The following is a 13707-nucleotide window of genomic DNA, read 5'->3' as shown; positions in this document are numbered from 1 at the left end:
ATTGCCCATTCCTAACTGCAAATGAGAAATTGATGCTGAGCTGCTTTCTTGAACTACAGGAGTACTTGTGGTGTAAGAACACCCACAACACGGTTAAGGACCAAGTTCAAGGAGTTTGACCCAGTGACAGTGAAGTCAAAGTGGATACTTCCACAGACCCAATTGACATATATCCCAGGCTGTTGCAGGAGACAAGGAAGGAGATACCTAGTGCCCTGACAGTAATTGTCAATTAATCTCTAGCCACAGATGAGGTGCCAGAGGACTAGAGGTTTGCTAAAATGATTCTTTTAGGTAGCACAGATTGTGGGTTTAGAAGATGCTGCCAAAGAAGATTTGTTGAGTCACTGCAGTGTACCTAATAAATGGATTGCCTTACCACTATGTGTTAGTGAAGGAAGTGAACTTTGAAGATGGCGAATGGGATACCATTCATGTGGGATGTTTTACCCTGAATGATGTTGAGCTTTTTGAATTGGAGCAGCACTCACCCAGGCACGTGAAGAGCATTCCAACACACTCCTGCCCTGTACCTCGTAGATGAACAAGATCTAGGGACAGAGGAGATGAATTACTCACTGCAGGATTCCTAATCTCTGAGCTGCTGCTGTAGCCACAGCATTTATGTAACTGATCCAGTCATACTGTCAATGCCCAGGAAGATAATAATGGGGAATTCAGCAATGGTAATGCCATTGAAGTTAACAAGTAAGTGATTCGATTCTCTTTCATTGGAGGTGGTCATTGTCAGTCACTTGTGTAGCACAAATGTTAATTGCCACTTGAACATTATGCAAATATTAGCAAAGATCTCCACTTCTGACATAATGATAGAGGGAAGTCATTAATGAAGCAGCTGAAGGTTGCTGAGTGTAAGTCACCACCTTGAGGAATCCCTGCAGTGGTATCTTAGGGCTCAGATAGCAACCTCCAATAAAGTCAACCATCTTCCTTGTTGATATGTATGACTCCATCCAGTGAAGTCTAATTCCCATTGACTCTAAATTTTCTTTGATGTCACACTCAGTCAAATGCTGCCTTGATATCAATGGCAGTTACATTCAGTTTACTTCTGGATTTCAGCTTTTAGTCCATTCTTGAACCAAGACTGTAATAAATGTGCCTGGTAGATTTGTCAGTATTAAGTTAAATTGCTCATGGACCTCTAGCATTTCTCTTCTTGACATCTCTGTTCAGCAGGGTGGAACTTGGAGAGTTGCTGTACCCCTCTCCTCCCCTCGATGTGGACTCTCTACAGTTGTCTGGCCATCACTGACAGCTCATACTCATGAGTGAGTTTTAAGTCACTAAGTGAAAACACAGCTAACTGCATAAGTAGATCTGCTGAGGTATAAGAACTGCAAATGGTACTTTGCAGGACATGCCGTGCTTGTGAAAACAGGTAGCAGTGCGGAACTGTTTTTAGAGATAAGTGGAAAGTATGCAGTCAGATTTTTTTTCTGGGGTCAATTGTAGTATCAAAGATTTTCTTACTATATTAATAATCCACATTGCGGCATTCAGGGAAAAACTTCAAAATTTGCTGATTACACCAAACTTAGAAGGATATTGAAGTGTGAAGGGAATGATAATATACTTCAAGAGGATCTGGCAAGCCTAATGAAATGGGTAGATATATGGCAGATTAAATTTAATGCTGAGAACTGTGAAGCGATGCATTTGTAGAAAGAAATTGAAGAGATAATATAAATGAAGGACGCAATCCAAAACAAGGTGAGGAATCTTGGGACAAATCATATGTAAATTGTCAAAAGTTGAGCTTTACAAATAGTGGCATTGAATACAAAAAGCAAGGAAATTATGGTGAACCTTTATGAAACACTACCTCATCCCCAACTGAAATAATATGTCTAATTCTGGCCACCACTCTTTAGAAAGGTTGCAAAATCATTGGAAGAAGTATAGAAAACGTTTATGAGAATAGTTCTGAGGATAAAAGCCTTTTGTTATGTGGATAGATTAGAGAATTTAGCACTGTTCTCCATGGAGGAGAACATTTTGAAAGCTGATTTTCAAAATCATGAGGACTCTAGGCAAAATAAAAGGGAGAAAGCATTCTCTTTGACAGAAAGATCAAGAAATAGAAGACACAGATTTAAGATGAATGACAAAAGAACCAAAAGTGACATAAGGTTATAGAGCAACCTGTTAGTAACTGGATTTCACTGCCTGAGGGTTTGGTAAAGGTAAATTTATTTATGACTTTCAAATGGCAATTGGATGAGTATCTAAAGAGAAATGATTTGCGGTTTTACAGGGACAAGAAGAGAATTGAGGATAGCCGAGTTTCCATTTCATAATTACAATGTATATGAAGGGCTAAATGGTACTGTTCTGTGTTGCAATATATAAGTTATTTACTGATAATCTATGTTTACTAGTGCTGCCCCAAGGTTTAATAACCTCCCTAAGACATATAAGTTTCTATATTAAGGGTACTTCTCATTATACTTTTTAGATGTTTCTTTGAATTGGTTGGAGTTAAACATAGGGTAGTTTGCGAAGGTCAATTAGGCACTCTGCCCTCAACCTTCTCTGCTCCAAAGAAAACAACCCAAGCTTACTCAGTCTCTCTTCATAGCTAAAATGTTGCATCCATGGCAATATCCTGGTGAATTTTCTCTGCACCCCCTCAAGTGCAAGCACACTCCTGCTGTAGTGTGGGTGACCAGGATTGCACATAGCACTCCAGTTGTGACCTAACCAAAATTCTGTATAGCTCCAATGTGACTCCCTGCTCTTATAATCTGTGCCACGAGTGATAAAGGCAAGTGTCCCTTACGCCTTCTTAAGTAAATGATGAACCTGTTCTGCCACCTTCAGGGATCTGAGGACAAGCACCCAAGATCCTTCTGTTCCTCTGAGCTTCCTACTGTCTTGCCATTTACTGATTAGTCCCTTATCTGGTTCCTTCTTCTAAAGTGCATCACTTCACATTTATCATGATCTGCCATGAGCTGCCCATCTGACCAATCTGTTTACAACCTTTTGTAACCTTGCACCTTCCTATTCACAGTCAACACCAAGCCAATGTTTGTGTCATCTGCAAATGTATCATGGCACCCTCCTCACCCACATTCTCAGCTGCATCATTCATACTACAGGCACTTCTGCTAAAACACATTTTTCGTGAAAATGAATTGGCTGTAATGCCATTGATGAATAGTGGACACTGTTTGGATAACGCAAGCTTTCTGCTGTATAGGCATAATGATTTTCTATAGTGATTTCCCTATAACATGATTATTACGGCGATTTTCTGTAGCGTAATTTTCTATAGCGTGAGGTAACACAATAACGCAACTAGCGCATTATAGGAGAAATACCTGTATCACAAACAATAAGGGTCCCAGTGCTGATCCCTGTGGTACAGCCTGCATACTGAGCTCCAGTCACACAAAATACAAGACCATTACATAAAAGTAACCACACTGGTCCAGAATTTTCTGGAATATTGACATTTTAACATGTATTTTATGTCTGAAAAGAAAGAAATTATGGCAAACATGACTTATGACATTTCCTTTGACATGCTTGCCATTCTGTTGTTATTCTTACTGAAATGATAAAATGGTAAAAATATTATACATTTCCCGAACTATGCTGAATTATTTCACTGATACCATGGTAAATGTCAAATAGTGCTGCTGCTCACTGATTGATACCTGGAGGGAAGTGATGCATAGAACTATCAGCTGTTCATTTGTCTTTTTCACATACACTTGTAGGAAATTGTTTTAGTTACCTGCTGGTAGCTTGGTAATTTAGTCACCATTTTATTATTGTTTTATGGCTTAATAAATGAGTTCAAAATTTGCCTTGTGACCTAATATTTAAAGTCTGAATCCCAATATCAAGAAGGAAAAGACTTGATTTTCCCTTTAAAGTTTAAATGGCTAAATGAGAATTATTAAGGCAAGCACCATATTTCCAGAGATCAGCAATGCCTCACCTTTATAACTTGTATCGTTCTTGAAATGAGTGAACAGGCTGCTGGCTCTGACAAGACAGCAATATAACCAGGTTCTGCAGCTAAAATGAAAACAGACATGTGATGATTGAAATTTCATATCTATTTACAGATGTGAAAATGTGTTCACAATGATGTGCCACACATATGCCCTCAGAGGCTTTTTTTTTGCCCTCTGACTAAGTCTAGGTGTAGTCTTGCATTTGCAGCTGGAGTGGAAGAAGCCTACTTTGCAGTGGACCTCATTAGCTGGCTGATTTTGGTGGATAATCAGGGGCATTTTGTGGATGATCATGAATGTGCATAGCTAGAGCATCCAGACAAACTGACCGTGTTACTGTGCAAATGTGCGCTCATCCTGCAACTCCTATACAATTAGGGATCACAAGGAAGGTACAAGTGGAGAGACCTAGCACTCTGAAGTGCCCTGAGTGGAAACTTCCAGGTGACCTATGTATGGTTCCTCCACAGTCTGACTGCCTGATGGCAACGCCTGTCCTCTTGGAAGGAAAAGGCACCCAGGAGTGAATTTGAGTTCCCTCATCCCCTTCTTGTTTTGCCACTGGTGCTGTGTTCCAATGGCTAGAATGATGGAGTGTGAGTCTGTGTGCATTTCATAGAATCCCTACAATGTGGATCCAGGCCATTCAGCCCATCTAGTCTACACCAACCTTCCAAAGAGCATCCCAACCAGACCCATCCCCTACCATGTATCCGTGTAAGCCTGCATTTCCCATGGCTAATCCATCTAGCCTGCACATCCATGGACACTACAGAGCAATTTAGCATGGCCAATCCCCTAACCTGCATATCTTTGGGTTGTGTATGGGTGCCTTTTGGTCCTGCCTAAGAGAAGGAGGCTATTTATTGCACAATAGGGGTAGATGATTGTGCATTTTAAGATTATTACCGGTGGTAATGGGACAGCAGCACAGCACAACACAATGAATCCTACTTGGTCACCTCAGAAGGTGTCAGCCTCTCCACATGAGCAGTCTCTGTCCTCTCAGAAATTCTTGAGGAGCTTCTCATCATGGGGGGTGGGCCGAGGAGTTGAATGTTGGCCACACTGCCACCCACTTTTGCCCTCTTGGCCCAGTTATGAGACGATTTCTCTTGCAATGAGACAAAAAAACAGGATTGAGTGAGACGAAAGTGAATGTAAGATCTGTTAGTAGTGGTACAGGAGAGATGGCAAGGTGTTCTAAGTGAGTGTGTAGGAAATGCAGAGGACAAGCAGGGTTAGTAGTTTATGAGGCTGAGATAGATGAATGTGATTGAGTGGAGATACTGCATGAAATAGCGAGAGCTGTAACCTTTAGCGTTGCTGATGTTACTGTGCAGTGGCAGAGTTAGTGAGTATGAGGAAGCAGAGAGAAAGTGGTGGCATGTACCTTTATGAAGTGCAAAAGTTCATTAACTTTCGAGAATCATTGCTACATGTTTCTTGTGGCCTGAGAAACGACACTGACCCAGGTTGCTATCTGGGTCCAGGCTAACCATGACTAATGCCATGAGCTTGATGGATCACAGGAGAGATTATGGCCCTGTTCTCCACCAACCAATGTGGCAGCAAATCAGGACCCTTTCTTTGAAGTGAAGTGCCAGCTTCCCTTTCTGCGACATCTTATTCACAAAAATCATGGAGCACTTGGCTATGAAGGACAGTTCCTGGCCTACAATATATTTAAACACCAGCTCGCCACTTCAAATCAGGCACAAAATGTGAATGGTGCAAGGCCCTGGCAGCTGTGGGCACTTTTGCCTCTACTGTCACATGATTGAACGGGAAGGGAGCTGTTCAGGCTGAAAACATAATTAATACAGCAAGCAGCAAAAGATTGCAAAGTCTCCATGGGACATGGTGGAAAATTCAGCCCAATGTTACGATACTATTTTTACTTTTGATTCTTTGACAAAATAGAAGAGAAGGTTGATGAAAGTATTGCAGTAGATGTATATATGGACTTTTGAAAAATATTTGATAAAGTACCATATATTAGACTTACCTGAGAAATAGAAGCATATGGTATATTAAAGTGATGTGGTAATAGAGTAAATCGTTGGCTGAGGGACAGGGAGGGAATGTGGTGAACAGATTCTTTTGGACTTTTTTATTGTATAAACTGAATTGGACATAGCTCCAGGATCAACATCAAAGTTTGACGGTGATTTAAAATCTGTTGTAGTAAGGAAGGTGATAGCAGATTTCACAAGGTCAAACACGTGGGTCTAAATATATTCAGCTGTGCCAGTGGACTGGAGGTTGGCTAATGTGCATTTATTTAAGAAAGTCTGTAAGGAGAAGCCTGCGAACTATAGACAGGTGAGTTTGACATCAGTGGTGGATAATTTGCTGGAGAGGAGTCTGAGAGATAGGAATTGCATGCATTTGGAGAAGCAAAGGCTGATTAGGGATAGTCAGCATGGTTTTGTGAGTGGGAAATTGTGTCTCACAAACTTGATTGAGTTTTTTGAGGATGTAACTAAAAGGATTGATGAGGGAAGAGTGGTAGACATTATCTACATGGACTTTGGTAAAGCCTTGACAAGATACTGCATGATAGACTGATTAGTAATGTTGGATCACTTTGGATCCAGGGAGAGCTTGCCAAATGAATACAGAATTGGCCTGATGGTAAGTGACAGAGGGTGGTGGTGGGGGATTGTTTTCAGACTGAAGGCCTGTGACCAGTGGTGTTTCTGCAGAGGTCAGTACTGGGTCTAATGTTTTTATCATTTATATAAATGATTTGGATAAGAATTTAAGAGACATAGTTAATAAGTTTGAGGATGACAGCATAATTTGCAGTGTAGTCAATAGTGGACAAGGTTATATAAGATTTCAAAGGGATCTTGATCAATTGGGCCAATGGGCTGAGGAGTTGCAGATGGAGTTTAATTTGGATATATACAAGGTTTTTGCATTTTTGTAAAAAAATCAAGGCAGGACTTATACAGTTAATGGTTTGACCCTGGGTAGTGTTGTTGAACAGAGAGACCTAAGGGTTCAAGTACATAGTTCTTACAAAGTTACATCACAGGTAGATAGGGTGGTTAAGAAGACATTTGGCATGCTTACCTTCATTGCTCGGACTATTGAGCATAGGAGTTGGGATATCATATTGAGATTGTACAGGTTATTGGTGATGCCACTTTTGGAAAACTGTATATAGTTCTGGTCGCCCTGCTATAGGAAGAATATTATTAAATTGGATCGGGCGCAGAAAAGATTTACCAGGATGTTGCCTGGGCTGGAAGGTTTGAGTTATACGGACAGCCTGGATAGGCTGGGACTATTTTTACTGGAGCATAGGAGCTTCGGGGGTGATTTTATACAGGTTTATAAAAACATGAGGGGCATAGATAAGGTGAATAGCAAGGTTCTTTTCGCTAGGGTGGGGGAGTTCAAAATAGGGGGCATATTTTTAAAGTGAGAGGAAAAAGACTTAAAAGGGACCTCAGGGGCAACTTTTTCACACGGAGGGTGTTTTGTATGTGGAATGAACTGACGGAGGGAGTGGTAGATGGAGTTACGTAACAATATTTAAAAGACATTTGGACAGGTACATGAATAGGAATGATTCACAGGGATATGGGCCAAACACAGGCAAATGGGACTAGTTTAGTTTGGGAAACTTGGTTGGCATTGATGGATTAGTCTCAAGGGTCTGTTTCCATGCCGTATGACTCTAAATGACAGGAAAGAACAGTCATGGATTCGTTTCAGCAGTTTCAATGGATCTCTTAATTAGAATTTAAAAATTGAATAAATGGATAAATGTTTTAAATTATTACAAGTATAAACAATCGTGCTCATGATTGCAATAAGCTTGGCTAAATTGAGATGAAAAATGCATTGTTTAGCTGTCATACAACTCTGAAATTAGTATTAAGAAAGATGGAAGTTCTTTATCATTCATTACAATTATTATTTAGCCTAAACATTATTAAGTGTACAAAATGTTTTCAGTGTTTTTGCCTTAGAATAGATTTAAGAATGTGTTGAGTCATATAGTTTTGTCATTATGCTGATTTCTTTCATACATTTGAATCATACGTAAATGTGTCATTTGAAGAGCACTGTTCCCCAAGAAGTTGATTCATCCAATTTGTTAGTTTCAGATGCTAAATGCACCATGAACATTCTTAACACTCACTGTTCTTCAGTGAACATGGTGAGAAAGTCAACATCAGCTATTCCCTATAATCCAACTTTATTTCTTTGGCTAATAGCCTGATAAGTTGATAGTTTTATTGTGTATTTTAGATGATAATGAGAAAGAAAAAAGATATTATAAACTCCATAGGTTAGTTTTTGCTTCATAATTAATTGGTATAACATCAGCAGAGTGAATCCTGTTTATTTCAAGTACCTTGGTAACACCTCCAGTTTCTAGGCCTAGATGCATCATGCTGTGATGTGGCGAAGTCATGCTCCAAGGAACTGCTTGCGATGGTTCTACATTACAGACTGCTACATTCTTCAATTCATGACTTGTGGCAGTGCAACATGGCACCACTTTTGGTCAATTGGTTTTAAGATGATTTGTAAATAACTGAATAAACTGAGAAATTCCGGAAAAAGTTACTTTCATACCGGTCTGCCTGCCTGCCCATGAGCCCACCTCACCCTGTTAGATTGCCTCATGGATGTCCGCAAGGAGTGAAATCGTGCTACAATTTCCTATATCTCCATTCTTAGTGCAGCCTGGTAAATTCTATAGCACCCTCCAAGTGTATTTTCGAAAGGGGCACATAAAATTAAACGGATGCCTTTCTGCTATTCCCAACCTGTCGCCTATTTTGTAGAGGGGAGGATGAGTAAAGTATCAACCAGTCTACTTGTTCTTAGGCCTATTGGGCTCTTAGCTGCCCAATTAATGGCAACTCAAGAATCTCATTTTGCTTCTGCCACAACGAGGCTGAGGAAGATGGGAAAATGGCAGCCAACCTGATAGGTTTCACTGCATAGGTAAAGGTAGGCAGTTGAGTGTTTTCCTCCAATTGTACCTGAATAAAAAACAAGTTAAGTAAGTTGGAAACCTACGACGTCTCAGACTCCAACGTAGAGTTGGGAATGCTATCAGAGAGTTCTAGATGCTAGGTGATTGCCCATTTTAAGTTTAAACTGTTCAGGTGATTATTGCATAATCATTGCGTCAGGACTTCTGATAAATCCCACCATGCATTTTTTACAAGGTATGTCAGATTCGGACTAGCTGGAGATCGGAAATTCTGTGCATAAAATGTTCAACAATTGTAGTTAAATTTTTCAACCAGAGGGTGGTGGTCTTTTGCCAATTTTAATGTTTAAATTAAAAATGCCATAAAAGCAACATTGCACAATGTGGCATAATTAACAGATGATTATTATGTCTGTAATTTCTAATGAACTTTACAAATCAGCAATAGCACCTAAATTTGTTTCATAAAATATTTTGAGGTGCGTTAATCTTGGTTCTGTTTAAAAAATACAGGAATAGGCCATCCAGCCCCTTTAGTTCTTTCCGCTACTAAATAAAACAAAGGCTGAACTCACGACCTTATTCTATTGATCACTTAAGTACTTGAAATTTTACATAGAAAATGTTTGAAATTATAATATTTGAAATGCTTGTTGTGTGACATTTGTTTCAGAATCATAAATGGGTTATTCAGTGAATGCTTTCCAAAAATTGCATTCCAAATCTACACTGTGCCAGTCAAAAATATCACTTGTCAGTTGATAAGCAGGCTCTGGCAAATGTGCCAGAAACAGGTTGCTATTCAATTTTCCTAGTACAGTAACTAGTGGTATGTAAAATAATAGTAAAAGGTGAGAAGCAAGTTCTAAAATAATTAGTCGGTGCAAGATATTTTTTAAAAATGCATAGAAAATATACAAATTCATTTTGTAATTTAATGCAAAATTATAGATAGGTGTAATATGTATAGCATCTAGATAATTCATGTTTACTTTGTCCTTTCGAAAAAAAATATATCCATCTTTCCTGCTTTTAAATTCCTATACAACCAATAATTAACTCAAGGGGCAAGTGAATCATGTTTCCAGCAAAGTTTCTTCGAGAACTTGTCCTGCCTTTGCAATTCTCCATCAGATAGCTTTCCATTTTCTGATGCTATCATTGAGCTGAAAAGTTGGTATTCAGAACAAATTGGTGAACCAGAGATGCTCAAAACAGAAGAAAAGGAAGAGTCATGTGCCTTTTAGAAAATATCCATACCGCTACGGCTGCTGCTTTGATGGCTGTGTCAATGTAACTTAAATCTTAAGTCAGGTCCCTGAACTGAAATTGGCAATATTTTGTTTCCCCTCAGGACAAATGTAAGATTTGATACCAGCTTACACTAGGGCTGCCAGATATCCCAGTTTTTCATTAAATGTTGCCCTAGTTTTCACCTTTTTTTTGTCAAATATAAACTGGGTCCAAGGGGAGAAAATTTGTGTAAAGTATCATCTTTCTTTCTGTGAACATCCACCATATTGCATTTCATGTGGCTGACCTGTATCTCTCTCACATCCCCAAGTCTCTAAAGAAGCTCCAAAGGGTCTTTCTGACACCATGGCTCCATTATTGATTGTTCCTTTTTAAATGAACTACAGAATAGGGTTCCCAAACTCTAGCCTGACATATTTTGGCCAATGCCTTCACATGACCTCCCATTTCAACTTCCCTTCCTGATACTGTTTCTTTGGCCAACACGTCAATCATCACCCTGAAGGATAAACCAATAAAACTTGTGACTTACAAACATGGATCTAATTTGTCTTGAATACTTCAAAATGGAGCTCCAACATGACCAGAGTATTCATTTCCATGCCTCTTTTTGACTTCTGAAGAAGTTGTATCTGACTTGAAATGTTAACTTTCTTTTTCTCTGCCTGGCCTACTGAGTTTCTCCAGCATAGCATTTTTTTTTAATTGCAGATTTCCAACGTCTGCATTATTTTGCTTTTATTACTTTTTCTTGTTCCCCCCTAAGGGAGCCCTGCCATCCCATGGCTTTTCAAGTGTTTTAACTTGTGTAAAGTTTATGATCACCCTAGATCACACTGAACTATTTTACTATCACACTAAATCTAGTTCCTACCACTGCTTGTCTAGGAAGTTTGATCACAATCTGTGGTAGGCAAACAGCAGGCTGGAAGAACACAGCAAGCCAGGCAGCATCTGGAGGAAAGGAGAAGTCAACGTTTTGGATATTGCCCTTCTTCAGGACTGGATGTGGGGGTAGGGGAGAGCTGCAGATAAAGGGAGGAGGTGGGGTTGTGGAATGGTGGTGACCATCATAATCTGTGTTGAGTGAGCTGACTGTAACTGCATTTGGCTGCTCAGCAACCCTTCACGGGCGTTAGAGATAAAAAGATTCTTGTCCACGCAATTAGCCTCACGTCATCTGGTTCCCCGGGCCCTCGACTGAACATTATTTCTGCATTAACACAGTGTAGCGCGTTTTTGTTTTCGTCTCAATTTGCCCACAGGGCATAAACCGGGCGAGCTGCACGTCACCATCTCTCAGGTAGACCAACACCTTGCGGCACAACCACACCCCCAACCCCCAGAGGGTGACCCGGAAGAAAAGCTGTCGGTAGTTACCATAGCGACAATTGTTTAGGTTTCCGCCGGTGCCTTAAAAACATTAGAGGATCCCCACATGTTCCAAATGTGAGCCGAGGTGCTGTGTCTCCTGCAAGCTCAGTGCGTGTTTGCTGGAAGGGTGAGTGTGGAAATGCCAACGCTGGGGTTTATGAGAGTTTTGCTGAGTTAACCCGGTGTTTGCAGGAGAGTGGGGTGCAGCATGGTGCTGGGATGGTGATATTCGCCTGTGTGTTTCAGTGGGGCAGACCTGCCAGTACCCCAGAAGAAGACTGGCACACTGAGAATACTGTGCCACGTACTGTAACCCAGTTCAGCCTGCACTTCTTTTGTAAAGGGTGATCAGGATACAGCCCCATAGGCTTAGCTGTCCCTCCCTCCTTCCCATGGGGTTGTAAATGCTGTCAAAATGTACACCAATTGTCCGTTCAAACAAGGTAAAACGGCGGAAGAGGGCGCAAGCCACTGACCACAGTTGTGTACTTCCAGCATTTTTTTCAATACCATGTTCTGATTGCCATTTTCTGAGTCATACTACATTCGAATGTAGCTCTCCACTGGGAGAGTAATTGCATCTGTTCATTTCCCCAACAATGTCTTAGCATCAGGCGTTGTCGCAAATTAAATCACAGTGTTCTTCCTTTAATCGTCTCTTGCTGATTCCCTATTTAGTTTCAGTTCTGTTGGCTTCCGTTCCATTATTTTCGTTTCCTTGGTTGTCATATACTTTTCTCATTGTAATAAGTGAACCAAGCTGACCACCTCTCGGTTTTTCAATCACCGAAATTGCTGGAGTAAAAACTCCGCAGGTCTGGCAGCATCTGTGGAGAGAAAATAAAGTTCAGCAGGGTAGGGTTCCCGTCGCTCCTCTGAGGTTCCTGTTGTGCATTTTTATTCATCCAGATCTAGATCCAAATTCGTGATTGTATTTTACTTATCCGAATGTCTTTTAGATATTGTCACTGTACCTTCGACTGCTTCTTCCTCTGGCAGTTCATTCCACACACGAACCACTCTGTGTAAAAACAGTTGCCCCTCATGTCCCTTTTAAAATGTTCTCCTCTCACCTTACAAGTATGTCCCCTGGTTTTGAACTCCCCTACTCTGGGGGAAAAGACCTTTGCTATTCACCTTATCTATACCCTTCATGATTTTATAGTCCTCCATGAGGTCAACTCTTAACCTCCTATGGTCCAGTGAAAAAAGTCCCAGCCTATTTTTACAACTCAAACCCTCCATTCCTGGCAAAGTCCTTGTAAATCTTTCCAATTTAATAATATCCTTCCTATAGCAGGGCGACCAGAATTGCACACAGTACTCCAGGAGAGGCATCACCTGCGTACTGTACAATCTCAACATGATGTCCCAACTCCTTTGAGCCTGATGTCAGTGGTAGGCAAGTTATTGGAGAGGACACTGAGGGATAGGATCAACCAACGTTGGGATAGGATCAAACAACTTTTGGATAGGCAAGGTCTGATTAGGGATAGTCAGTATGGATTTGTGTGCGGCAAGTCATGTCTGACAAATCTTTTAGAGTTTTTCAAAGAGATACCCAAGAGGATAAATGAGGTTAGGGCAGTGGATGTTGTCTATATGGACTTTGGTAAGGCCTTTGACAAGATCCCGCATGGCAAGCTAGTCATGAAGGTTAGGTCGCATGGGATCCAGGGAGAGCTTGCTAATTGGATTCAAAATTGGTTCAATGGTAGGAAGCAGAGGGTGATGGTAGAAGGTTGTTTCTCAGACTGGAGGCCTGTGGCTCATGGTGTGACACAGGGGTCAGTGCTGGGACCTTTGCTATTTGTTATTTACATAAATGATCTGGATGTGAATGTACAAGGCGTGATTAGTAAGTTTGCAGATGACACAAAATTAGGAGATATCATTGACAGTGGGACAAGCTATCAAAAATTACAGAGGGATCTTGATCTGATGGGGAAGTGGGCTGAGGATTGGCAAATGCAATTCAATACATAAAGGTCTGAGGTGGTAGGAACTGCAGATGCTGGAGAATCTGAGATAACAAGGTGTAGAGCTGGATGAACACAGCAGGCCAAGCAGCATCAGAGGAGCAGGAAGGCTGACGTTTCGGGCCTAGACCCTTCTTCACAA

The 13707-nt window shown here is 40.7% G+C and overlaps 1 protein-coding gene across 1 annotated transcript in view; it reads left to right on the top strand.

Moving 5' to 3' along the window:
- Nucleotides 1–11630: 11630 nt before the first annotated feature.
- Nucleotides 11631–13707, top strand: part of LOC109916721 (protein LKAAEAR1) — a 38006-nt gene continuing 35929 nt past the window's right edge. Inside the window, exon 1 of the mRNA XM_048608562.1 lies at nt 11631–11713. The gene's annotated coding sequence lies outside the window, so the exon portion shown is untranslated. The remainder of the gene's footprint in view (nt 11714–13707) is intronic.

The sequence above is a fragment of the Rhincodon typus genome, chromosome 19 (genome assembly GCF_021869965.1).
Source record: "Rhincodon typus isolate 14 chromosome 19, sRhiTyp1.1, whole genome shotgun sequence".
Classification (NCBI taxonomy): domain Eukaryota; kingdom Metazoa; phylum Chordata; class Chondrichthyes; order Orectolobiformes; family Rhincodontidae; genus Rhincodon; species Rhincodon typus.
Note: the sequence above shows the minus strand (reverse complement) of the source record. Positions and strands in the feature narration are given on the sequence as shown.